Here is a 26,910-nt window from a genome sequence, read left to right as displayed (position 1 = left end):
CATTTGTAAAATGGGGGCAATGGTACCTTTCTTATAGGATCCTTGTAAGCATTAGTTGATATAACAGAGGTGAAGTGCTTAGAACAGTGTCTAGCATATGCACACACAATATATTCACATATATGCGCTCAACAAATGTACCACAGTGTTTTTATGATCACACTACCATACACTGCCTTTTACAAGTATTGAAATTTTAGTGCCTTTTTTCTTTTTCTCCCCAGCTAAAAGCCTGCCAAGGGCAGGGACCATGGGGCTTACTACATAGTCATCAATCCTGATTTCTTGTTGGAATAAGACTCTCAAAAGAGTATCTGCATTAAAAAAAAAAAAAAAACTACAGAGAAAGGTTACAAAAAGGAATAATTCATAGTGGTCGATTTGGGAACACTATTTGCGTAAGGGATCCTCAGCGCCCTCTAAATCATCGCAAATGCTAACGAGTATTCTACAAGACAGTCAGAACCAATTCTGGAAGTAAGAGTTTCTTCCCCGGAATCAATGTTCAGGGACACTACAATGAAAGAAAGCCTTCTCATGTTACAGGTTATTGATAAAGTAAAGTAATAATTGAATCTACAAGGCGCTTATGCGACACGAGGTCATATAACTTTGTGTCAACATGTTTGCATGGTGTCTGAATAGTTCATTTGTGTTTATTTAATCATATATTTACTGAAAAGCAACACAGACGTGTACCAAATTGTGTCAAATGGTATGTGATTGCTATACTTAAAGTGTTCAGGTTATTTTGAACGGAGGGATTTATTTTCTTCTTGTAGCTTTTGGAAGTCTGGACCTATCTGGTTTCAGTTAGGCAAGAGTCTTTGGCCAGCATTTTCTGGTACATTTGAAACTGTTGAACAATGAAAAGTAAAAACATGTAATTGCCAGCGCAGCTTAAGCCTAATGCAGATATAAACACAGTTAAGAGCACTTTATTTAGGTTCTGCTTTATTATTCTTAACTTTCATAGTAATTTTCAATCACAATGCATTAACAAATTTTTATTAGGTTTCCCAATGGAAAGCCAGTTGCAGGCAAGGCCTTTTATGACTCTTTGCTGAAAAACGTTGCCGTTAATTTTAGATTTACCTTCTAACACAGAAGAAACCAATTGCTTAAATCTTGCTTTGTTGTTAGCTTTTAACTTGGTGTGCTCTAAAGTACACGAATGCTCTCCTTTGCTCTTTGCAGGTCTCCTCTCCTCTGTAGTAGCCTCCTCAACCATCTTCGAGTTACAGCCTTTTTAAAAAAATATTTTTTTATGTCTTATTTTGAAAGAGAGGAATGGAGAGGGAGGGGGTGGGGGCAGAGAGAGAGGGAGACACAGAATCCAAAGCAGGCTGCAGGCTCTGAGCTGCCAGCACAGAGCCCGATACAGGGCTCAAACCCGCGGACTGTGAGATCATGCCCTGAGCCAAAGTCGGATCCTAACCAACTGAGCCACCCAGGCGCCCAGAGTTACAGCCTTTTAAACAGAGCTCAAGGCAGTTAGCAACAGGGCGGGCGGGTACAGTGTTTACCTGAAGGTTCTAAATCTAAGCATGGTCAAAGGTGGGGGCTGCTCAAGGTTGGAATTAAACTGGCAGCTCAGTTTTCTTGCAACTCAAAGTATTCTAAGCACCTTCTCCTTCTGGACTTTTCTTCAAAACTTACAAATAAAGGTCTTCTACGAGCCGACTCCTTTATAGGAGCTGCTACATTCTGTTTTATGATTTATTGCGTGGTTAAAGTATTTCTCTGTGATTTAGGGTAGCGTGGCTCCAGTGGGCAGCCAGGCATTGCCTGCTGGCCTGCGGGATGACCAGCATATTGTGTGCACGGCCAGCAGGGGGATGGAGAAGCGCCAGCCACTCTGAAAACTCAGGTGGCCGGCAGGCCAGGGAGGTCTCTAGCAGCCCCGTGGAGGAGATCCAGGCTCGCAGCAGGAAGCGAGGGTCATTCTGGAATCTTCAATGAAAACACTTACTACAGGGCGCACTACAGAAGAACCACTTCTACTAAATAGTACATTAACCACAAAGAAGTCCTTGGGCTTGCCAGTTTCCAACACTAGCTTATTGAGTATACGAAAAGGTTTGTAGGTAGGAAAGAAAGTATGGTGTTTAAGAGTTTAGGCGTGAGCTGTGACACTAAGCAAAGGATTTAACCCCTTGAGTCTTAGTTTCTCAAAATGAGGGTTGTCATACTCGTGCGCCAGAAGGATGCTATAAGGATTAAATGTGACCCAGCACATAAAGCTGTTAGCAAAATACACAGTCAAACAGATATTGAGTAAGTGGCATTATTTTTTCTCAGAATGGATAATAGCAATTTTAAAAATTCATGTAACATATATGAAAAAAAAGTCTGAAAGACTTACAGCAAAATGTCAACAATGGTTATCTCTGGGTGGTGAGATTATAGGATTTTTTCCTTCTTTGTGTCTTTTTTCTGTATTTTCTGCATTTTCTATAATAAACACCTATTACTTTTTAAAAATATTTTTTAAACATTTATTCATTTTTGAGAGACAGAGAATGATAGGTAAGGTGCCAAGAGAGAGGGAGACACAGAATCTGAAGCAGGTTCCAGGCTCTGAGCTGTCAGCACAGAGCCCAATGCAGGGCTCAAACCCACAGACTGCAGGATCATGACCTGAGCTGAAGTCAGATGCCCAACTGACTGAGCCACCAAGGTGCCCCAACACCTATTACTTTTTGAGTGTAAAGTTATTATAATTAAGCTGTATCTTACATGAAAATAATAAAGAAATGGCTATGAAGAACAAGATGAGAAAATGTTATTGTAATCCTGACATCTGTCCTCCTGAAGTAGTCTCTGGAACATTCCAACCTTATCTTCCATTTTCCCCAGAAAGAACACATCACAAGTGGTCACACTGACATTAACGAAAAAAGGCACATTTGTAGTGACAGAAAAAGGTCAATATAAATATATATGCATACATGAAATATGTGTGTGTATATATTCTTTTTTTGATAACTTGGTTTTGAGATATATTTAAAGAAAAAGGAACTGTCAAATTTATCTTCATGGCAAAAAGCATGATTTAATAGTTTTCCTCAGATGTTTTTGTAAGAAATTGAAAATATAGATCTTTACCAATCAAGAAAATGTTCATATGATTTCTATTCTGTGTTTATTCTTTTAAGAAAATGTTTAACTCTTACCACTGCAACACAAATAGTCCACCTAATATTCTACTATAAATTGAAAGCAAATTATAAAAAAAAAGAAGAAAGAAAAGAAAATGCTAACTGTTGGGAAAATTATGTGCTAAATCTGAACACCATCAAAACCAGGGCAATGGCCTCACATCCAACACCAGCATCTCAGAATCTTCAAATATATATATGAAGAGTAATTTGAAGTTGTTCTATCACTCTGCTTTGAGGAAAAAAAGAAAGGTGTTAACAGTCACATCTTTACAGAATGTGAAACCAGACCTGATGACATTAAATGACTTTGGCTACTGAGCCTTGGGTAAGTTTGTGGTAAAGAAGAATTTCTAAGGAGAGGACTAGTGTTTGTCCTCTGGAATGCCATCTGCAATGAGATTAGATGTATAGGGCACGGGTTGGCAAACTTTTTTTTCAAGTTTATTTTGAGACAGAACATGGGTGCACAAGAAAGGGGCAGAGAGAGAGGGGGAGAAAGAGAATCCCAAGCAGGTGCTGCATTGTCAGTGCAAAGCGCAATGTGGGACTTGAACTTATGAACGGAACCCAGAGATCATGGCCTGAGCCAAAACCAAGAGTCAGATGCCCAACCAACTGAGCCACCCAGGAGCCTGGCAAAATACTTCTATAAAGGGCCAGATAGAAGATATTAAAGGCTTTGTGGACCAAGTGGTCTCTGTTACTAGTTAACTCCTCTCTGATAGTGTGACAGCAGCCATAGGGAATTCCTAAATGAATGGGTGTGGCTGTATTCCAATAAAACTTTATTTATAAAAGGCAGGGGAAGGCAAGATTTGGCTTGAAAGTCCACTGGTCCCTGGTGTACAGGAACAAAACAAATTATAAAACCATTTTTTAAAGTTTATTTTTTTGAGAGAAAGAAGGAAAGGGAAAGGGGCAGAGGGAGAACTAGAGAATCCCAAGCAGGCTCCATGCTGCCAGGGCAGAAACCGACTTGGGGCTTGAACTCACAAACCGTGAGATCACGACCTGTGCCGAAACCAAGAGTCGAATGCTTAATCTACTGAGCCACCCAGGCACCCCATAAAACCTTTCTTTAAGTGCTTCTTTCTTTTTTTTTTTAATGTTTTATTTATTTTTAATATAGAGAGAGAGCATGAGAGGGGGAGGGGCAGAGAGAGAAGGAGACACAAAACCGGAAGCAGGCTCCAGGCTCCGAGCTAGCTGTCAGCACAGAGCCTGACGCGGGGCTCAAACCCACGAACGCGAGATCTGACCTGAGCCGAAGCCGGAGGCCTAACCGACTGAGCCACCCAGGCGCCCCAAGTGCTTCTTTCTTAAGAAGACAAACATGATCATCACATTAGAAGAATAAACTCTACTTTGGGGTGAGACAGATTTGAGGTAGCCTTGGGCAGTATATGTATGGTTTGTGCATGAGGGTGAAAACTCAGGTTTGGGTGACTTGCCTAGATGCACTTGGGAAGAATTCTTTGTGAGTCATCACAGGCTGAATCCCGAGCAGAAACTCATTTGATGAAATAAAAGCACAGGCTATTATGATTTTTTAAAAAGGAGCTAAGGGAATGGTAAGTCTAGGGAAAAGGGGGCAAGGACAGAGAAGACTTACATGGGTGTGGAGAATGAGAAAGGAAAAAAAAAGAAACCCAAGGTTTGGAAGGCCATTTGCGGTTGGAGGGGGCAAGGCAGTTAGTTACCTAAGGCATTTCCCCCAAGTACTCTCAAATTCTACCCTGGATCAAATGACGCATGGGTTGTCACACCCCTGGGTAACTAGAACTCGGTTTAAAGTTGGCTCTCTGGGCAATCACAGTAGAGAAAACCCCAGTGTTGGACAGGTCACATCATAATGTAGTACTTTCCGAGTCATACTGCTACATAAAGTCACAGACCCACAGACCCATGATGCAGGTGCAGATGGGAAAGAGGGCACATGGTGTGCTCTTACTTGTCTCTGAAATCAGCCAGAAACACTAAAGGAAACTTAATTCTCAGGATAAAATATACACTTTTTTAGAAAGAGACTTTAAAAAACATAAGTTTTGGTCACACACGGTTTATCCCAAACCATTTTAATATGTATCCATCACTGCAAACCCATCTTTTCCTTAAATAGCTATCGATAGAACTAAATCAAGACTGAAGATGAAAAATGAAGTCTTTCAAGATCTGAAATGAACTCAGTGATGATATATTTAACAAGACTCCTCACTTGCTCTCCTGTAAACCTATAAGCTGAATGATGTCAGAGCCATTTAAGTGTGTAGTAAGCTGGTAGACTACTGAGAAACAAGATTCTTCGCTTCTAGGTTTGAAGTTTAATACTAACCTACATTAAACATTTGTTACTCTTCTTTATGCTGCTGTTTGTTTGTTTTCCCCATAGGCTCCATGCCCAACATGGGCTTGAACCCATGACCCTGAGATCAAGAGTAGCATGCTCTACCAACTGAGCCAGCCAGGTGCCTCTATGCTGATGATGTTTTTGTTATATTCTTTTTTTTTTTTTTATTTTTTTAATTTTTTTAATTTTTTTTTCAGGGGAAAGCGCGAACGCAGTCCCCCACTACCACAAATTATGCAGTCGAGTTTCCCACATTTGGGGAAATCGCAGGGGTCAGCACATCCGGAGTGCAATGGATAAGCCTCACCCTGGGAAAACCACCTTCGTGATCATGGTATCTCCCCTGCCAGGTAAGTATTGTTATATTCTATATCAACATAAATGGGCTAAGCCAAAGATGTGCAAATCTGCTCTATAAGAACTGGTAACAACGGCTGTCATTCACTGAGCCTGTTACCAGGAAGGCCAGGAGGCACTTTATGAATGTCTCACTCTCCAGTAGAGCAAAGCGGGCTCAGGGATGTCAAGACGTCCACAGTGACCCAGGTCTTATATATAGTGATCTGGGGTTCAAACTGGGGCCCGACTCCAAAATTTATTAAGCCATACTTCCTCCTATTACAAATGGCGGACAATTCTAAAATGAGTGAATAGCAAAGAAAGAAGCCACAAACATCCAATTCTTCAGTTGATTTTTTTTAAGTTTATAATACTATAAAGCGCCCACACCTATTCTCATGTAAGAATAAATGAACACTGTGGGGGCCTCCGAAATCTCTGGAAGAAATGTCTTTATTCACTTAGCATCGGGGGAGGATTCAAAAGGTTCCCTGTATGGTCTCTCAGTCTTTGCAGTTCAGATGACTTCTCTGGGGGCAGACATTTTTATTTTATCTTTTAATATTTAGATTTATATCTTTGTTTATTCCTTTCTTCTTTTCCCTTCTTGCTTCCTAGGTTGGACTATTCAGAATCTCTTTTTTTCCTTTCCTTAATACTCCTAGAACATAGAGTATTTCTACTTACTTCCCTCTCTTCTCTAATTAAAATATTCTTAGACCATATTATTCAACACAATCACCTACTTATCTTCAAGTTCTCATTTACTCATTACCGTGACATTGTTTTCTTCATTTGTTCATCATGTGTACAAAATTCCAGCTATGTCACAGCTAGATGAGCTTTTGGGGGCTAACCTGGGGCCCTGGTCACTGTGTAGAGCACAGTTTCTATGGAAAGTGTCTTTTTATTTTTTGCAGCTGATTTATAAATGGACGTTTGCAATCCACCCCATTGGTAAGGTAGGGGCTGCCTGTAAACCGGAAGGGCAGGAGGTAGGAGGCGCCATCTTTGATTGGTTGAGCATTCTGAGGCTATGCTACTCAACCGCTTCCCACACAGTCACGCCATGATCAGTCCTGGTATTGTTCCCATGTGCTAACAAAGAGCTCCTCCCAGGCTTTTGGGTGGCAGCGCCAGTAAGTGGATTCACAGGCACAGAAACAAGTCCAAGGCGTGGTATGGGCCAAGAGAAATCCACACTTCCTTTGTAACTTGGTAAAAAGCAGGAATACAGAAGCAGAACAGAGACCAAATAATCACCATTAATAAACTACTGTCTCCATCCTCAAAACTCTACCTTCTTTCTTTCACATCACACCTTAATTTTGACTGGGTGGTGGCAGCTGTCTACAAAAGCTTCTGCTATTACTCCAAAGACGACCCTTAGTTTGAAGAAGAAATATAGTGAAAAACTCATCACACAAACTCCTGCCCAAAGAAAAATCAATACCACCTTTCTTGTCTGGTCGTGGCTACAGCTTCTGCTCCAGGAGCTATGAATACAATTCCATGCCACACACACTAAATGAGTACCTACTTGGGGCTGGCTCTGGGGTAATCACGGGTTAGATATTAAAGCAAATTTGAGGCTGTCACCGCACTGTGGGACTGGGAAATACATAAAAAACTCAATATAACTCAAAGCATATATAAACATCTCAAGGCTATTAAACGCTCCCTTCAAACACTTCCACTTTTTAAAGTTCACTGTTTATCTTTAGTAAACATATTCAAATTCTTACTCTTATAATTTGTCTTCTTACAGAAAAAGAGTCGTGCTGCCTCTATAATAGGAAACAAGGTACAGTAAACTCTCTTCCGGACTCCCCTTTGGGACTCTCTAGTTTATAAAATAACACATGAATATTATATTTTGTGTTAGGAATAAGTACAAAGAAAACCAGGGAGTCTGGCTACAGACTTTTCTTCCTTAGATTTAGAAGCTCTGATCTCCAAATCACGTTTACAACAATAGGGTTGTTCTAGCAAGCTCCCTTTGACTAAACGCCTTGGTGCTTACGGATATACTGTATTTTTTTGCACACTTGTGGACAAGATGTTGGCTTCATTTTACAGCCAACATCTTGTCCGCATCAGGAAAGCTTTCTCACACAGACATGCATACCATGTGGGCTACCTGCTGAGTTCTGGCAAGCTTGGCAGCCTGCAGAACATAACGGGAAGGGACGGCAGTTGGAATGGAAAAAAAAACCTTCCTGGGAATTTTTTAAGTGGTCTAAAAAAAAAAAGAAGTCATATCGTGTCCTAATGTCCCACACTGTGAGCTGGCACAGGAAAGATAACCCAGGAAATGAGACGTAAAAACTGTACACAGGTTCCCCAAGGTTTTGCAACCCTCTTTAGGAAGTCAACCCCTTGAAAGTTTTACTTTTTAATTAGCCACATGGAAGTTTGAAGCACTGGAAATCATCATTAATGCCACATGGAGATCTTAACCAGTTGCACGCCCCATCCTCAAAAGCCGGCATACTCATTTGAGTATTTGAGAGTTCAGGCACACGTTCAAAGTAACCAAGTTGGAGAAGAGTATTCACTGGGGAATGTCTCTAAGAATCGCAGTGAGATAAGGAGTATCAGGTAAATGGCATCTAAGTGCAGCATTTGAGTTTTCTACTTTGGTGTAAGGCTTTCCTCTAGTAAATGAGGTGGCTTAGCAAAGCAGAAGGTACATCATTCTCAAAACCAAAAAAACAAAAGAGGAAATGCAATAGCACCACCTAATGGGCATTTAACAGCAATAAGAATTAAACCAAGGTTAAAGAGCCGTAAGGCCTTTTCATTTCGCCTCGAGGCAAAGTGTGCAAGACTGCCATGAGAAATGCAGTTTGAGCACTGTGGGATAGTCTCAGGAGTGGTTATACTCTGGCCCTACATCCTGTCTGCAAAAGTAGACAAAAGTCAGTCCAATCCACAGAACATATCATTTTGTGAAGTTCAAACTCAGTTGAATGAACTCCTCAAATGGTTCACAGAGCTAAATGTGGGAGCTAAAACTATAAAATCCCTAGAAGAAAACACAGGAGTAAATTCTCCTGACCTTGGGTTAGACAATGGCTCCTAAGATAGGACACCAAAAGCAGAAAGAACAAAATTTAAAACAGTTAACTGAACTTAATTCAAACAAAAACCTGTGTGTTGCAAACAATGCCATCAAGAAAGTGAAAAGGCACACGCAGAATGCGAGGGGAAATATTTGCAAATCATGTATCTGATAAGGGACTTGTATCCAAAATAAAAAAAGAACTCTTAGAGCTCAATGATAAAAAGATAATCCAGGGGCATCTGGGTGCTTAGTCTGTCTAGCATCCGACTTCGGCTCAGGTCATGATCTTGTGGTCCCTGAGTTCGAACCCCGTATCTGGCTCTGTGCTGACAGCTCAGAGCCTGAAGCCTCCTTTGGATTTTGTATGTCCCTCTCTCTCTCAAAAATAAATAAGCATTAAAGAAAAAAAATATATTATGGCCCACTTTTTTAAATGAGCAAGAATTTAAATAGACATTTCTCCAGCAAAATATACAAATAGTCAATAAGCAAATGAAAATAATGTTCATCAATAGTCATTAGGGAAAAGCACATGTAAACCACAATGAGATTCATTTCACACTCACTAAGATAGTTATAATCACACCGACAATAGTAAGTGTTGGTGAGGATGTAGAGAAATTGGAATCCTCCTACATTGCTGGTGGGAATGCAAAACAATGGAACTGCTTTGGAAAATAGTTTAGGAGATCCTCAAAATGGAACTGTATCTCCACTGATGACCAGATAAACAAAATAGAGTCCATCCATACACTGCAATGCTACTTGGCAATCAAAACAAAGTATCGAGGCAAGCTGTAACATGAGTAAATTTTAAAAACATTATGCTAAATGAAAGCAGCTGAGACACAAAAGGTCACATACTGTGTTACTCCATTTGTGCACAATATCCAGCATAGATAACTCTAGAAGTAGATTAGTACTAGCCTTAGGCTGGGAAAGTGGTGGAATGAAGTGAAACTAACATGTATATGGTTCCTTTCAAGGGTGATGAAAACATTTTACAATTAGATTGTGGCAGCGATCAGATACTAAAGCCATTTCGGTGGGTTTTTAAAAATTCTTTTGAGAGAGAGAGAGTGCGAGAGACACGCACAAGCAGGAGAGGAGGGAGTGGGACAGGCAGAGTGAGAATCTTAAGGAGACTCCATGCTGAGCGCTGGACTTGATCTCACAGTCCTGGGATCATGACCTGAGTCGAAATTGAGTCAGATGCTCAACCAACTGAGCCACGTAGGCACCTCGAGTGTACACTTCAAATAGGTGACACAGAAGGTATGTGAGCTGTATCTCAAAGAAGCTGTGAAAAAAGATTCAAAGAGTTTCCAACTGCTACTCAAGAGCAAAACGGAATGTATTGTTTATTAAATAATAAAAACAAACCTTCATGGCCTTTGTGAACCTGCCCTTTCTAAGCCCTGACTAGTACACTAGTAAACGGTTCCAACTTGCTGGGGTCACCTAGCTGTTAGCAGCAGAAGTGGGACCGGAACTTGGGCTGCCTAAGGTCCACGCGGGCTGGGTACTAGGGTGAGGGGAGACCGTCTAGAGCATGACATTTCAGGTGCCTTGCTTGCCTGGCCGGGCCCTGGTTCCATTCACACTCTTTCCATGTTGCCTCCCTGGGAAGTTCAAAACAAGACCATCCGTAAACAGGAATACCATTGTTAATGCTCCCATGGTCATTCCTCGTTTGTTTTTCCTACAAATAACCATAAAGAAAAATAGCACGGTTTTCTTTCCTTTTAACTTTAGGGAAAAGAGAGATGACCTAAAGAATGAGAGGTTAGGCAGAGTTTGGAAGGAAACCCAAGTGAGAAAAAATACATGCTTGCTAAGAGGGCATGTTTTACTCTGGTGACCAGAAGTCACAGCATTGCTTATTTTCACTCTTTCATTCAGCACAGTCTTCTTTTGCAAGGTCCACCTCTCGCTCATCTGTGTCTATACCAACATGCTTCCCTTCCATTGGCCGAGCTTCTTTGTGAGGGCAATAAATAAAGATTTCCATTATGGAAACTGCAGCTTATCGGTGGCCATCGTCTGTTACAGTAAAAACGCTGAATTATTGCTACTGAACAATCCTTTGTTTTTTATTTGCTCATTGATGCGTTCTCTCTAAAGTGAGCTCGGCACATACTGTTTGCATATTGCGTGGTTTATATCCGATGCACAGAGTCAGGTACAGAGTACTCTTGAAAGAGTAGGTAAGCTTTCGGCTTTATTTTGTCCATGTTTACTTCTACCATGACTGATAACAGATGACGGTAGTAAAGATTAAAACACTCTCCCACCTCTATCCTGATTACCTGTCCTGCCTGTCGATGGCATAAAATGGCTCATAAGGCCAGCCTTTCTATTTACATGTTCTGATTTATTTGCTGTTGTCAAAGATTCCCTATTTATTATCCCCTCCAGAATGGACTGCATGCTTTCAAGATCCTCATGCCATTTCCTGCTTTAATCATAGCCAAATATTTGACAACACGGACATGCTCGGTAACTCCATGTTTCAGGACCCCATTACACAGCAAGTTAAGTAGGTGCCTGGGCTTTCATGTTTTTAACATTTAGTTTTGCTCTATTTGTTTCTCCGGACAAGCAGCTTCCTCATTCCTAAAGCCTTCTGTGAGGCTTTGTCAACGATGTTAGGTTGATGTTAGATTATCTTCATCTACTTCTATTACGTGGTGTCAACTAGAGTTGAGGAAGACTTGCCAACTACTTTGGGTGGGGGGCGGGGGACAGCTCTTAGAGACGGATGAGACTTGGCCATTAGAAAGAAACCTCTGGTACTCAAGCTGTGTACACCACAGGGAAGCAGTTAGGCTTAATGGTTAACGAAGACTCCGAAGACTCCCGGAAGAGTAACTCACACAGTTTGAACCCCCAGGCCACCACTTACTAGCTCAGGGCACATCTCTTACCCTCCCTCAGCCTTTACTCTCCTTTACTGAGAAACAGGGACTGATATTATAACACTTCACGGGGCTGCTGTAAGGATTAAAGGAGGTGCAGCAGTTATTCAATAAAGGCAGTGGCTAGTTCTGTTGTTGAACTTTGCCTTCTGGATGCTTCTATGATATATGCTTACCCTGGTTTGCTCAGAGGTACCCAAATTATGATCTCTCTCTTCCCAAAGCACATCTACTAAGTGGAAAATAAACTGTTGACTCAAAAACACTAAAAAAAAAGTCAGTAAATAGATTTATTGCTTACAAATCAGAAAAAAACATTGAACGTTCTGAGTTCTCTCGTTTTTATGGATATATATAACAATAGAATCAATATGCTATGAAAAAGCTTTATGTCCCATTAGAAAATCTCATTTACCTGCCCAAATAGGGAATAGGACTGTCCATTAAAACTGGCTTTTTTATCTCTGTTTCTCTGGCATTAAGAAGCAACACATTTTACTACAAACATCCATATGTTGTAGAATTACCCACAACGAAAAAAGGGAGTTTTTACAGTCCCATCCCAACCACTGTCAGTGGCTGGGGAATGGTAGTTGCATTTTTCAGTGTTTTTTCTTTAACAACTTTTAAAATATGTATATAAAAGATTGTGGCACTTTGCATATTTCTTTTTCTTTTTAAGCATAGCAATGTATCATGGACATCTTTTCAGGTCATTATATGTGAATCTGTCTCATGGTTTTGTTTTTTAATTTTTTTAATGTTTTTTATTCATTTTTGAGAGACTGCACGAGCAGGGAAGGGTCACAGAGAGAGGGAGATACAGAATCCAGACCAGGCTCCAGGTTCTGAGCTAGCTGTCAGCACAGAGCCCGACGCGGGGCTCAAAGCTACGAACCGTGAGATCATGACCTGAGTTGAAGACTGAGCCACCCAGGCACCCCTGCATCGTGGTTTTAAATAAGACAAATACATGCAATTTACTAAGCCAATCTCAAACTGAAGAGCATTTTGGTTATTTTCTATCACAAACACTTTCACAGCCAAATTTTTTTTTTTAATTCTTAAAAAAATTTTTTTAAACATATTTTTGATTTATTTTTGAGAGAAAGAAAGAGAGTGTGAGCAGGGGAGGGGGCAGAGTGAAACGGAAACAGAACCTGAAGTAGCCTCCAGTCTCTGAGCTGTCAACACAGAACCAGACGCTGGGCTTGAACCCAGCGAGATCATGACCTGAGCCAAAGTTGGCAGCTTAACTGACTGAGTCATGTAGGAGCCCCCTTCACAGCCAAATTCTTAACATGGCCTGACCTCTAAACATTTAACAAACGTTCTTCCAAATTTCATTATCATCTGTTGGAACAAATGGCCAGGTGCATCCTCAAGCCAACTCCGCTTTTTTTTTTTTTAGGTCTTTTTCTCTTTAGAAATTAAGTTCTATTATACGTAGGCACATGGCTTGTCTTGTTCTTACCTTTTCAACATTAACCTTTCCCTGAAATAAAAACACGCCCCCAATGCCCCACCACCAAAGCATCTCTGTGTGTGGTCAGATCCTCTGGAAAACTGTTTCTCTATCCTGGCCCTGGCCTCTGTTAAGCAGTTCTTTGCCCTGTGGCAATTTCCATGGAGTTTCAGAGCATATTAACTTTAGCTTCACCCCTTGCAGGGGCTGTAGCCTCAGGCAAGTTACTAATTATCGCTGTGCCTCAAGTACCTCATCTGTGAAATGGGGATAATGCAGATATAAGGCCTGAACACATTAACACGATGCAAAGTGCCTTGATGAGGTGTGGCAATAATTAGTCAATAAAGAGTAGCTAATATTGTTAACGGTTATGTGGCTGCTTTTAAGGATTCTTTTTTAAAGACCTGAAAATTGTGATTTGTGCCCCCACGTAAACAGTGCGCCTCACTCTGGTTTCCGTAAGGGTATTCTGCCTCTCTTACCTCCATCATTGTTTAGCCGGAAACCGGACACTTGGGCTCAGTCTCTAAAATACACTTAGTGTTTTAGAGCCAAGTAGCAGCTGGACACACAATGTGGTTTGAGGAGCACAGAGCAGTCCTTTCTGCTCCAAAACACACCAACACAATGTTACAGCTAAAGATTCATTATTTGGGACCTTGGGAGCTCTTTGGTGATCAGGAATTCCCTGCTTCAAATACCAAGATTCCAGGAAGAAAACTGTTACCAGCTACCAGCTTAGCAAAGAGGAACAGAATGAGAGCGAAGTCAAAATAGGTAGAAATCATGGCTTGAGGTGGGGAAGGACTAAGACCCAGGGCGAGAAATAGTCTCGCAGAGAAAGCGGATGGAAGGAAAGCGTCACCCCCCCCCCCCCCCCCCCCCCCCGCGACCCACCAGCCTCAAGGTCACAGGCCTGCCTCCACACCCAGTGCTTGGACAGCAGCAAGCCAGGCTTACGGGACCCTGGGTCTGGAGTGAAGGGGTGAGTGCGTGACCCTGGTGTAGGTGGCCCTGCGCCCTGGCCGGCTGGCCACAGTCCCATTTCCTCCTTCACACCCCTCGTAAGGCAATGTCAGTAGTGAGCAGGTTTCGGCAAGAAATGACAGTGGCATCTCAGAAGTGGGATGGTCCTGCGTGTAAGGCCACAGGCTAAATGTCACTTTGCCATCAGCAACCCTAACGTGATGTTTTTCTTACATCTGGCACTCGGCATCGGAGCCTGGTCTTATAGTTAGTGGCGTGTCTCCCAACTTCATGAGAAACTCTAAGGATTCAGATCTGCTTGCATCCCCGGATTCCCATCACGAGGTCGACACACTGTTGATTCAGATGAATAGACTGGGATCAGGGGTTCCGCCTTCCTATTTGTAATTAACCCCATCATTTTGTTCAGTTTATTTATTTTGAGAGAGAGAGAGGGAGAGAGAGAATGTGCGTGTGCGTGTGCACACACACACCAGTGGGGGAAGGGAGGGAGAGAGACAATCCCAAGTAGGCTCCATGCAATCAGCACAGAGCCCAATGTGGGGTTTGATCCCATGAACTGCAGGATCGCGACCTGAGCTGAAATCAAGAGCTGGACACTTAACTGACTGAACCACCTAGGCGCCCCTAAACCCATCACTTTCCAGCTAAGGCTGGGAGCCTATCCTGTGGCCGCCATGGCCAATGAGGAAGGCTTTGGGGGCAAAGGTGGGGAGGGGTCAGACTGTGGATGAGGATGGAGATCTCCAGGGTGATGGCAGTGAGCGGGCCCTAGCCTCCTGGGAAGAAAGCCAACTGTTGCCACCTCCTTTGTCCTCCTCATTCCCGCTCGCCACCCAACACTGTGCCAGACCTGAATGAACCACCGTTGGAAATAAGCCCCGGAACACGAAGTCCTCTTCAGTTTATTTCTGGTAAGTTCCCTGGAAGGACTGGTGAAAAAGGCAAGACCTTTCTGCTGTGGCCACCAAACACTTCCAACTTCTCACACTGCTCTCTCCTTTTTCTCCCTTTGGGATCAATCCTCCCCCCACCCCTACCTGGCAGGTCCTAACCTCAGGACATCTAACCCCCCCTAAGCCTGGTCCCTTCATGCCCTCATGTACCCTTCCTGTGACCTAGAACCACCTCAGAGTCCTCGCCTGAGTCTAATTCATGGTCTTTCGATAGCTGGCATTTCTGACACACAGCACACGCTCTCCCAGAAGCCCTGTCTCAGAATGTACCCATAGTCTTTCTACAGAGAAGACTGTGAACATGGCGAGGCTTTTAACAAAAGCTCTCAGAAGAGGACAGTGATTTGGCCCAAAACCCTCAGTCTGATAACGGCACCAAGCTGCCGGCGATGGGCCACGCCAGCCACCTACCCTCAGTGCCTGAGTTGGGGTAGGCTCCGGGAGAGGCTGTGTGGATCTCCGGTCTTCACAGGGGTTTTTACACCAATGCGGCAGCTCTTGAAATTAATTTTCTATTAAAACCTAAGCCTCTCAGTCTGATAAACAAACTGCACGTTTGCTGTGGATTCTGTATCTGACCTTTTACACTGGTTTTGTCAACAAAATTTACTGTATTCATAAATACTAATGTTCTCATTTGGTTCCCTATCTTAAGTATACTGTAAATTATCAGCCAGTACATAAATGTCTTGGCCTGGTAATATAGTGGGCTGAAATGACTTCCTTTTTCCTTTAAAGATGTTGCACGTTTTAATGGTAGGTGTTTCTAATTAACTTGAAGTGCCATAAACTGCCCATGTACGAACCAAAGACAAGGGAGTTGCATTAGATTAAAAGCGTGGGATCTGACTAATGTTAACAAATTAGGCATGCCTTCAAGACGCACCATTTCTCTGTTTGGAGTTGTCATCTTATTAATGCAGGGATATCCAGCCTCCCAGAGCGGCCGTGCCAGATGAACCTTTCAAAACGAATCCTTTCGGCAATCAGTTAGAAATAAGATTTCGAGCTTTAGAAAGGTTCCCACACAGGCATCTCAACCTATCTTCTTCCGTCATAAATGAGCTCGATTTGGGGGTCTGATCTTTTTGCCAATATCAGTCCAAATTAGCACTGTAAATATTGAAATCAAATGTTACTACTTGGCCTAATTTTCTTTCGGCTTGCAGTTAATCTTTATTCAGCCTTAATGAGTATTTATTGTATGACCCTGACAGCTTGCTACCGCTGTGATAAATTATCTGACTCAAGTCCGATTAAAAATGCAACCCCGAGTGCTAATGATCTCAACAGACCTGCTTAATAATAGCATTTCTTGTCAATTATGGAATCTCAGCATGGGTGTCGATAGCAACAAATGCACAGGCCTACCTTAGATGCTGACTTCCCATAATGCCCTTTTACTTCCATATGTAAATCAGAGTGCTCTGGTACCTGTGGTGACCTTTTATTAGCAAACTGTCAAAATGATAAAACTAGCCATAGCAACACCCCCACCACCATACAATTAGGGGCTACAGCTTAGGACAACGGGAGGTCAATCAGACATAGCTAATTATGATGCGTCTTATTTATGGCCTGTCCAGCAGGAAGAATTGGCCGTGTTTGAAATTTATGCCAGCTTAAGCATGGCCCACAGGAGGGAAGTTACTGGAAAGCAGAATGAGGGAGGTGGAGGCACAAAGCTGCACAATTCTGTCACTCTTCAAGGCATCTGGTATCAGTTCCGAGTTCAATTCCAGCTCTGTCACTCACTGTGACTCGGAAGAAATCACTTTGACTGAAAAATGGAAGCCGACACCACCTGCCCACGGATTGGGGTCTGGGGTGAGGATTAAGAGGTAACACGTGTCGAAACACTCAGCGTGGTGCCATCGCACAGCGGGTGATGAACACCTGGTCACTGTCTCTGTGTTTCCGTTCCCATGACGGAGACAGGCTTAGACCCAAGTATCATTTAGGAAGCGCTCACTCTGTGCCCTACAAGGTCTTACATGTATCTTGTCACTCGATCTTCCTTCTTTACCGCAGTCAGAATTAAGAGAAGAGCAGAGCTGAAAGTTACTTCTATAGATCATGCAGCCTCCCGTCCACAGGTACAGATGCCCTCAACTCTTCAAAACCAAAGATGAGACTCTTTGAAAAGATCATCTGAGGCAAACTGCACAGCCTGGCCTATGCCATGGTGAAAGGGAGAGCATTTTACTGAAATGGGCATTCATTCTAGGTCATCTGGGGATCATGCAGAAGGGAAGGAGAGCTCATCCTGTCCAGTGAGGGATCAAATGATGTTTCCCCGTGGCCACACCCAAGAAGGCTTGTGAGCAGAATTTGAGGCTGTAGGAAACGACACAGGGAAGAGGAAGGCAGGGTAGATGCCTCCACTACCAGAGGAGGCTGTGCAGCCGGATGGCTAACGAGACCCAGATGAAGGTCTCCAGCGACAGATCTGGGGAGATGCAAGACAAAGCGATGCGGTCATTTCCTTCAGAATTAATGTGTTCTCTCTTCCCCGACACCTCGGGCCTGCTTCATTACTTCCTTCACATACAATCTCAAATTAGGGAGCCAGTCTTTCCCTTCCAAATGATGCCAAGTTCGTGCCACAAGGGTGTAAATCAAGTGTTTCATAAACACCGTGTGGGCCAATTTTCTTTCTGGTGGCGCTCCGGTCATCCCTCCGCATAAGCATTCATTGCTTCCCTATCCGGCAGGTGTGCCTGCGTTTTGCTTTGATGAGTGCTGCTGTTATTTGGGGCAAGATATACAGCCCCTTCTCCAGGGTGTTAGCAGACTCCGTGCGTTCCACAGAGATTCCTGGTGGCCCAGCGTTCCCCATCCTGAGGATGTCCAGGGCAACTCAGATTTTGACTAGGAATGAAACCTTGTAGGCGTAAGTCTGTCTCCTGATTTTCACACTTCCTTTGATTTCTATGACACAGTGCAATGCTGATGTGGAAATTACTTTGTACCGAGTCCCTCCTTGGCGTGTCCTTAAACATACGTTCAAATTCCACATAAGGTTTCGCAAAAACTATGGAAACACATCCTCTACAGACGAGTTTCACGTGAAAGTTACTACCCCACTGGGCAGCGCACATGGTCTGATACCATTTAACACTCTCTGAACACTACAAAGGAGCTAAATCTTTCCAAACACTTTAGCAATAAGGAATGTAATATGTGTGTCCGGTGTGCTATGAGAGTCCTACCCATAGGAGTTGGTATTCCAAATCGTTCTATGCGTGAATCCGGTTCAATAGAAAGTGTGGCTCAAAGGTGGAGTCAACAGTGTATTAGGTTTAATAAGCCTTTGCTTGCCTGCAGACTGGTCCCCTAATTTTCTGAGTGTCCTACCACTTGCCATTTGGCTTCCTATTTTGAAAAATATGCCTGTCGACACATGTCTACTGAAAAAAATTAAGTAATCTGAAATACAAACTGTGACTTAAGTGGTAGACTATAATTAGTTTTGCATGTGGATGCCAGATTTAAGCAGCTATTATCAAATTTTTCATTTTATAATATTGACCACATCTTAAAAATTAATTATGCCTGCTATTTATTTCCCAGTCCTGGTCTCAGGCCAACGTAATAGTTTCTTGAACTTTCCTGAAACATATGGATGCGGGATTTCATTTATTGTTTTTGGTAACGTCACGTTTTTCCAAAAATCATGCAGGGGTCACATGAGAATCTTGGGTGCTGTCATTTGCCCAAAGCTGTTTCCATTAGCAACGATATTCATAAAAACACACGTCAGCAGTTAGCGCTCCGGCAGTGTGAGTGAAGCCAGCCCTAGGGAGCTTCATTTCTATTTTTGGGGCCTCACTGTCCTTCCAAGGGGCAGAAAAAGATTTGGGATCGTTTTGCTCTACAGGAAACCCCTTGCCTTGCTTCTAGTTCTCAAAACTACACCCTTTTTGGAAACCTATCATCAGCTATGATGGGATTCTTAATACATGTTGGAATTCAAGAAATAACTTCGACACCTCCCCACTATGCATTAGCATCTTAAAACTATCCCAAGACCTACAAGAAAACAGTCCTTCCATCTTGGATCTTTGGGGAAGGGTTTGAAAATCCACTCTGGTTCTTTCGAGGTCCCACTGAACTGGTGGTGGGGGTGGGGGGAGCAGGGGAAGAAGCCTCTGAAAAATCTTTCAAGGCCAGAGCTTAAACACACAGCTACTGGACACACTTCTAAACAAAGTAAAACAAGAAGGCATTATTTCAAACAGAATTAAGTATGTAGGTATTGGCTTTATACAAAATGATGACACAGCTAATATATAAAATACCCAGTGAAGCCCAGGGGGGCAAACCAAACCCATCATGAACTTTCTGGACTATGACAAGCAATCCTGATTATCCCCACTGAGCTTCTGTGTGGCATCTTTGAACCTCTGACCTTGAGGTCGGCCAGCAGAGCCCTCTGTACCTCCTCCCTCAGTCCCAGGGGTCCTTAGTCCCTACAAATCCAATCTTCCCAGAACCTCCCCCCCCAACCTGAGTCACCACCACTTCCCCCACCAGGTTTGATTACACCTGTAAGATTTTTATGGTTATTGGATTTGCTCCCGACCAGTAACCAATACACATCAGGAGTCTGGTTCATCAGGGCACCCTTGCCAAGGGATCTCAGGATTGGCAGCACCAGCAAGTCCTGCTTGGCAGAAACGACTCTACCCAAGAGTTATATAATTTATACGCGGCCCTGCTCTGGAACGGACAGACCGCTCCCGAAAAGAACGAATTTCTCAGAGTTCACAAGTGATCCACGAATCTGGGATAGTCCTCAGAATATCCACAACCGTAGCCGTGTTCCAAAATCTCACGGGGGGAGTGCTCACTCTACTTGGGTAACCAGGAGATACGACTAAATCTGTAGTAATTTTATTTAGTCTGGAAGGGAAATCAAATATTCTAGTTCCCACGCACACCAAACAGGGATAAATATTCTTGAAGAATTAACCTCCCGACTCTCTGATATGCAATTCTGAAGGCACTCTGGGATCGCGCAAGGCCTCCTGTGCAGCACCAGCCCACAGGGACTAGGGATGAAACAGCCTCTGTGTTACTTGACATTCTACTGAGAAAAGAGTCAGAGTCTCCGTGGTCCCCTTAACAACCAACCAAGTCTCCTTGGGAATGTAGAGTACTCCGTGCTCACAGGCTGTGTCTTTCAAAAGACAACCGCGAAGATTAGAATACAAATGCGAGGGTTGCACATCATTCCTCCTAGACCAGAATGTCTAAAGGCTGGAGCCAGGAATTTATGTCTTTAAGATCTCCTCAGGTGACTTGGGGCAAGGGCCATAAATGGGAACCATTTGTTCTAGGCCACTGAGCAGCTCCAAAGGTGGCTTGAATGTTGCCGCTATTTAACTTCCATCACATAGATTTATACAAAGACTTAGACTAAGTACGACTGTGAATTCAAAGGCGAAGAAGGGTTTTGTTGACTGTCTCATACTCGGCGCCCATGTGCTTAGTAAACTATGTCGGTCTACTCCTTACTCCAATAAGCAGGGACAGATTATGATTACCAACGAATGCCACTGCCCTAAAAAATGTGCCCAACAGCTGTGTGTTTAGGCTCTGGTCGTGAGAGGTTTTTAAAAGGCTTTCTTTCCTCCCCACTCCCTCAGGTCAGTACCCCCAAAGTACCAACCTGGATTCTAAGGTCTTGTGATAGTTTGAAGATGCTAATGGATACTGGGAAGAATCAAAGATTATTTCTTGAATTCCAACATGTATTAAGGGTCCCATCATAGCTGATGATAGGATTCCCAAAAGGGTACGGTTTCAAGAGCTAGAAGTGAGGCATGGGGTTTCCTGCAGAGCTAAATGGTCCCAAATCTTTTTCTGTCCCTTAGAAGGACAGTGAGACCCCAAGATAGAAACGAAGCTGCCAACAAGTGCCACTGTCCTAAGAGGGAAGAAAAGAATTCAAAGTGTTCTGGGTAGTCATGCTACCTCGTACCCACTGCATTTAATCTGAAATGGTTCTGCATTCTTGCTTTCAGGAGAAAACTTGCCTAAAGTCTGGGTCATTTTAGAGTAGCATCACGAAACAATTTGTTTTTCTCTGAAAATAAAAGCCTTATGTCTGCTCCATGTGTCATGTTACCTAATAAAAGCAAGTGATATTAGGCATTTTGATTATCTGCAGAGTCTAGGCTTTTGTTGCTTTTTCGAGTAGGGTAGATTATTTAATCACTAAGCCTAGAGATGCTCATATCATCCTATGTTTGCAAAATAGTTTTAAGTGCTTTCAAATGCTTCCAAGGTTAAAAACAGTCTTGTCTTCTTTGTCTTTGTCTTCTGTTGACAAGTCAATTTCATTTCATCATCGGATGTACCTCTGCTAATGGGTTTATAACCACTGCATAATAGTAGCCGCACATAAAGAACAATCTAAGAGGAGCAATTAGTTTACTAAGAATCTACCACTCTTCTGTCTTTGGCATTTGTGGCTCATAGAAGCTTCTGCTTCTTTCAAATGAATCTGCTTTAAGAGGGCATTTATTTCTGGACATTTCACATAAGTTAGTCAAATCCACATTTCTTAATTTTTCCCTTTCAATCCATGGTCATCTGCAAACCAACCAAAAAAACTATAGAATGCAAAATGTAGCACATTTACTATCCCCTCCTATTTGGTTATTTATATCCATAGTGACATAAGGTAATAAATTGCCATCACCAGCCACTCTTCACTGAGGATCAAAGCCCTGGAACGCTTGATGAAAATTTATTAGGCTTCTGCCCACGGAATCCCACCTGGACGCTGACCGTGCCCTCGGCCAGCACTGACTCAAGACGACAGTGATGGCTAACAGCCTGCGCCCTCCAGGCCGGGCCTCTACTCGCCCTCTGATTTCTCTTTCCTCACGTTACTGGTGTCTTTGGTCAACTTGCAAAGCCTGAGATGATGCTGGGGGCTACGAGGTGGAGACGACATGCAGAAAGGCCTGTGCCCTGATGACTGTGCCCAGCTCTGTGCAGCCAGCTGATCGGGGACAGGCAGCTCACGGATGTGGGGGCACTAGTGACTAAATGGACCCAGGGAGGCTGGGCAAGAGAGAAACTATGAGGTGCTCCAGCTTATCACCACCAAGATGGCCAAGTAAAAACTACATGCTGCTATTTGGTAAAATTTGTATGGAAGGCGGCGGTTTTATTTTTTCCCCTTTACCTAATCAAACAAATCTGGTGATAAGTATTATAGACCTTAAGGTCCTAATGAAGCATTCTTCTTTTTCTATGTTTATTTTCCCCACCACACTGCAATGCCTATGGAAGAAGACCCAAGTAGAAACCTCAGTAATAGGATCTCATTACATCGACAGTGACTTAACATTTGTGAATCTGTGCATTTTTAAGGGGTTGGAAAAATCCCAACAGCCCCATATTCTGGAGACCAACTTCAGGCACATAGGGATATTTTTGGCCAACGTGTAAGGAACTGGGGTACAGCTGTCTTTATACGCCGACAGTCTACAAGGGCTTGCAGACAGTTCTACAACTTCCAAAATGTGGTAAAATCTAGCTCAGTTTTATCCATCAGTATCTCATGATAGTAACGCTAACCACACTAGAGTCTCTCCTGCAAGCTATGGCCCATCTTCTCGGCGATTAAGAAAATGGAGACTACAGGATTTAAAGGTAGCGGTGGAGCTTTGGGGTTCTATTTTTGAAGTTTTCTCACCTAGACCCACTTCACAATTGTGCCAGTGATCAGACAACGTGGAAGTAAATATCACTAACTACCATCTGCCCTTAGAAGACACCCATTTTCTGAATACCTGAAAGGCTAGGACATTATTCTAAAATGTACACCCACAGACTTACTTGGCTGGACTCAGTGGGCCCTGTTGTCAGCTGCACATGTATCCCACAAAGGCTGCTCCCTCCCAGTTACATGCTTTGGGTCGCTGTCCCGATTGTTACTCTGCTTTTTTTATTTTTTCCCCGGGACTCCTCCGATCCAACAGTCATTCTGATAAATTCTGTAGAATACAGGACACCGGAAGGCCAGGGAGAGGTGGGGGAGAAGGGAAGTGTTCGTGGTGAAAGGCAACTCCCTACAGAAGTAGCCTGGTTGATTGTGCTGACTCTTAGGCACCATCTGGCTCCAACGATCCTTTCTGTAGTTGTGCCCACCCAACACTGCAGTTTTTCCCTTTACCTCTTTTGTGGCTGAGGTTCCCACACCGACAGCTTTCAGACTGCATGTGTTGATCCAAACTGCTTGCAGGGGAAGGCTGCCACGGTCAGGGTCTGAAGACCACCTTTGACACACGGGTCCTGACTCATTAAATGGGCTCTGTGGTCATTTAAATTTTGACCTCCTAGGCAATACCAGTCTTTAAGAAGCTCTATCTCACAGCACTGCCAGCATCATAGGATGTTTATCAGGAGCTTCAAGTTTCACCTTTAGATTTAGGCAACACCACAGCCCATTGGCTCCTAACTCCAAGTTAGAAGCACCCCAGGATTTCTGACTACAGGTGTCCCCCCCACTTACTAAATACTCTGCATCAGACCCATTGGGGATTGCCCTGCTCTTCATGATATTCTTGATACAGCCTCACCCCACACCTCCTACTACACTTGTTAGACACAGGTACCCTTGAGTTTCACAGACATCTGTTAACATTTCCCAGGTTCAAGTTTTTGTAGTATCATCGTGAACACAGTAAATGATATATACACACACTAAATGGTTTTGTAATCTACAAAGTACTATAGAAGAGATTACTTGTGTTGGCCAGATCTCAGTGTAAGACTTCCTCTTTTCTCTGCAGTGTTGTTGAGTCTATACACTCTTAAGTCATAGTAGGACACCTGGGTACCACCTGGATAGTAGATAGTGAATCATTTGAGGGCCTCAATGCATAAAGCTGCTTTAACTTCAACATGGTCTAGATTTTTTTTCGAGAGAGAGACAGAGAACGCAAGTGAGATGCAGAGGAAGAGAGAGAGGGAGTCCCATGAGGGGCAGCGGGAGTGGGAGATAGATGGAGAGAGAGAGCGAGCGAGCGAGCGTGTGTGAACGTGCACACAAGTGAGACGCAGGGGGAGAGAGAGAGAGGGAATCCCATGAGAGGCAGGGGGATGGGGTGGGGGATGGAGACAGATGCTGAGAGAAACGGAGGGAGGGGGGAGAGAGGGAGGAAGGGAGAGAGAGAGAGAGAGAAAAGCAGGGCTCACCCAAAGTGGGGCTCTAATTCATAAACTGTCAGGTCATGACAGAGCCAAAATCAGATGCTTAACCGACTGGGTCATTCAGGCACCCAAGATGGTCCAGTGTTCTCAGAGATGCTTAGAGCATCTGCTTGAACTCTATCCCTCCCAAGAAGGGCTGGGATTGTCCAGTGACCCTCCTCTAAGTGTGATGAAGATATACCTATGGAAGACAATCCATGAATGGCCAACCATCATGACCATGGGACCACTGAGTAATTCTTAGATAGGCATACACTATGTACTAAAACTTAAATGGGCCTTTAATGATAATGATCCCAATAACTGTCAACCTATAGTAATTAAAAACCACATATCAAGCCTTGGACTGGACTTTTGAAGTCATTTTAACTTTGAACCAAACAGTTAACAAAACTTGAACTCTGTATTGTCCTACTCAGTAGGACTATGTGCTATGAACTAGATATTTTATTTAATCGAATACTGAACCTATGATGTACTGACTAGAACTACTCGAAGTAGTTGTTTCAGTCTTCATACATTAATAGTTACTCCAAGGCCTAACATAGGACACAGTATTACAAACCAGTCCAGTAAATTTCTATTAAAAATGCAGCGATGGCTCGAAAGATCTGAATTTCAATCATAGAAAAGACATTCCTGTTGCACACAAGAGGACTTATCCTTTCTTAATTTTTTTGCAAATACAAAATAAGACAACTACATTTTCCTTTCAAAATGGCATTTAAATAGTTGTAATAATCTTCCCCATATTTTTATGATTGTAAACCACTTAAAAACTGGACTTAACTACTTCCTTTTACCCATCTTACTCAGGAGGTTTGGCTCAGTGCCTGTCATATGGTAAAGGCTCAAGAAACATTATTAAGCCCATGTTCTCTACTTCAGTATGGTTTTCATTTTATTCTGGGATTGATAACTTTTTATGAATAGTATTGTAGCTTACCCTTCGATAACTTATAATGGTCCTTACCCTGAATTCCTGGATACCTTAGTTCTGCTAAGCTAAAAAAAAAAAAATAAAACCACTCATAACCTGACAAAATATGCAGGCCTCTATTTAATAATGCAATTTTTACCAGGTTCTAAAGCATTTGCTACCACAGTATATGCAAGTACAAAGTAAAAGCACGCATTTGAGATGTTAAAAGCAAAAGCTGCATGCTTACTTTTCTGATTCTGGTCATCTTTCCTAGGCAACCATATTTGGCTTCGTGGCTAGAGACTCTACTTGTGCCTGTTCCTACATAATGAATTAGGTCACTCAGCAAACATTCAAATTCTGATACAGGATTCTCAATAAATGCGTTCAGAACGAAAAACTGGTTATTGATAAGGCAAGTGGTCCGGGTCCTCCCCGCCTCTGCATTGCCAGCAATTCCACTCAGTGTAGCCACGAGTTTATATTCAGTTCCTGGGGCATAAAGAAAAAAACAGCTCCTGACTTCAAAGAGCCCACAGTCTAGCAGGCAAAGGCAGGTACACTGATCAACATAATCGCTTCCATGCAAGGTGGAGGCAATGGTCACACAGAGGAGTAATTAACTGTAAGGGACAGGAGGGGTCAGGGACGTCCTTTTGGAGAAGTTGGGTTTTGAGGAATCCGTTGGAGCTTATCAGACAGAAAATAGGATTAGGGCACTGATCCTGGCACCCAGTGAAACGGTTCCTATGCCTCACCTGGGTCACCAAGCCAAACAGACCCTTTGCCAAAGCAGACACTGCCCGTGAGCACAAAATTACAGTCTAATCCACCGATTCTCTGTTTACATTCTTTCACGGGTCTCGTAAGTAATAGCTTACGAGCTGAAATATAGATCTGGCTAAAAAGAAACCAAATCCCTTTCAGCCTTCCCCAAGTGCCTGAGCTTTCGCTGGGAGAGGACTTGTCTCTCTAGATTATGAATCACTGAGGAAAAAGGACTGAAACGAGGGGACTGTAGGTAGCCACGGGGCTGGAGAGCGAAACAAGCATGTTCCTCTTTCATCCAAATCAGATGTTATCAACCTTAGTCTGTTTTCTTCTCTTCATAAGTACAGATGCAGAAATGCATTTAAAACATGTTCAGGAAAAAATACATTAAGATAGTTTTCTTCATATGAGAGTACCAACATGGTAGGGATTTGCAGGCACCTGCTATCAATATTCAATGTAAAAAGTCTTACCTATTTGATCCCTTAAATGTTACCAAATGGAACCATAGCCTGATCAACAAAGAGCTTCATATATTAAACAAAATCATCTTTAGTTGAGGGAAAAAAAGGGGCAGGGTTTTTTTTTTTCCCTGCTGTAAAGGCAGTAGCATGAGATATTAGTTACAGTATTAGCACAATCCTGAGATTACTTTGTTTTAAAGCATGGAACAGCTATTATATGATGCCTTAGTTCTACTAAAGACACGTTTTTCCAGCTGGTGAACATAATCTGAA

General features: G+C 42.9%; 1 protein-coding gene and 1 non-coding gene across 2 annotated transcripts in view; both read right to left on the bottom strand.

Moving 5' to 3' along the window:
* Nucleotides 1-26,910, bottom strand: part of JAZF1 (JAZF zinc finger 1) — a 331,623-nt gene that overhangs the window by 84,933 nt on the left and 219,780 nt on the right. The gene's annotated exons all lie outside the window — the stretch shown is intronic.
* On the bottom strand, nt 5,706-5,869 carry LOC115286210. The gene has a single exon (XR_003905952.1). It is a non-coding gene; the product is annotated as a U1 spliceosomal RNA (small nuclear RNA).

This window comes from Suricata suricatta, chromosome 2 (assembly GCF_006229205.1).
Source record: "Suricata suricatta isolate VVHF042 chromosome 2, meerkat_22Aug2017_6uvM2_HiC, whole genome shotgun sequence".
In the NCBI taxonomy this organism is placed as follows: domain Eukaryota; kingdom Metazoa; phylum Chordata; class Mammalia; order Carnivora; family Herpestidae; genus Suricata; species Suricata suricatta.
This window is presented reverse-complemented; position numbering and strand designations above follow the sequence as displayed.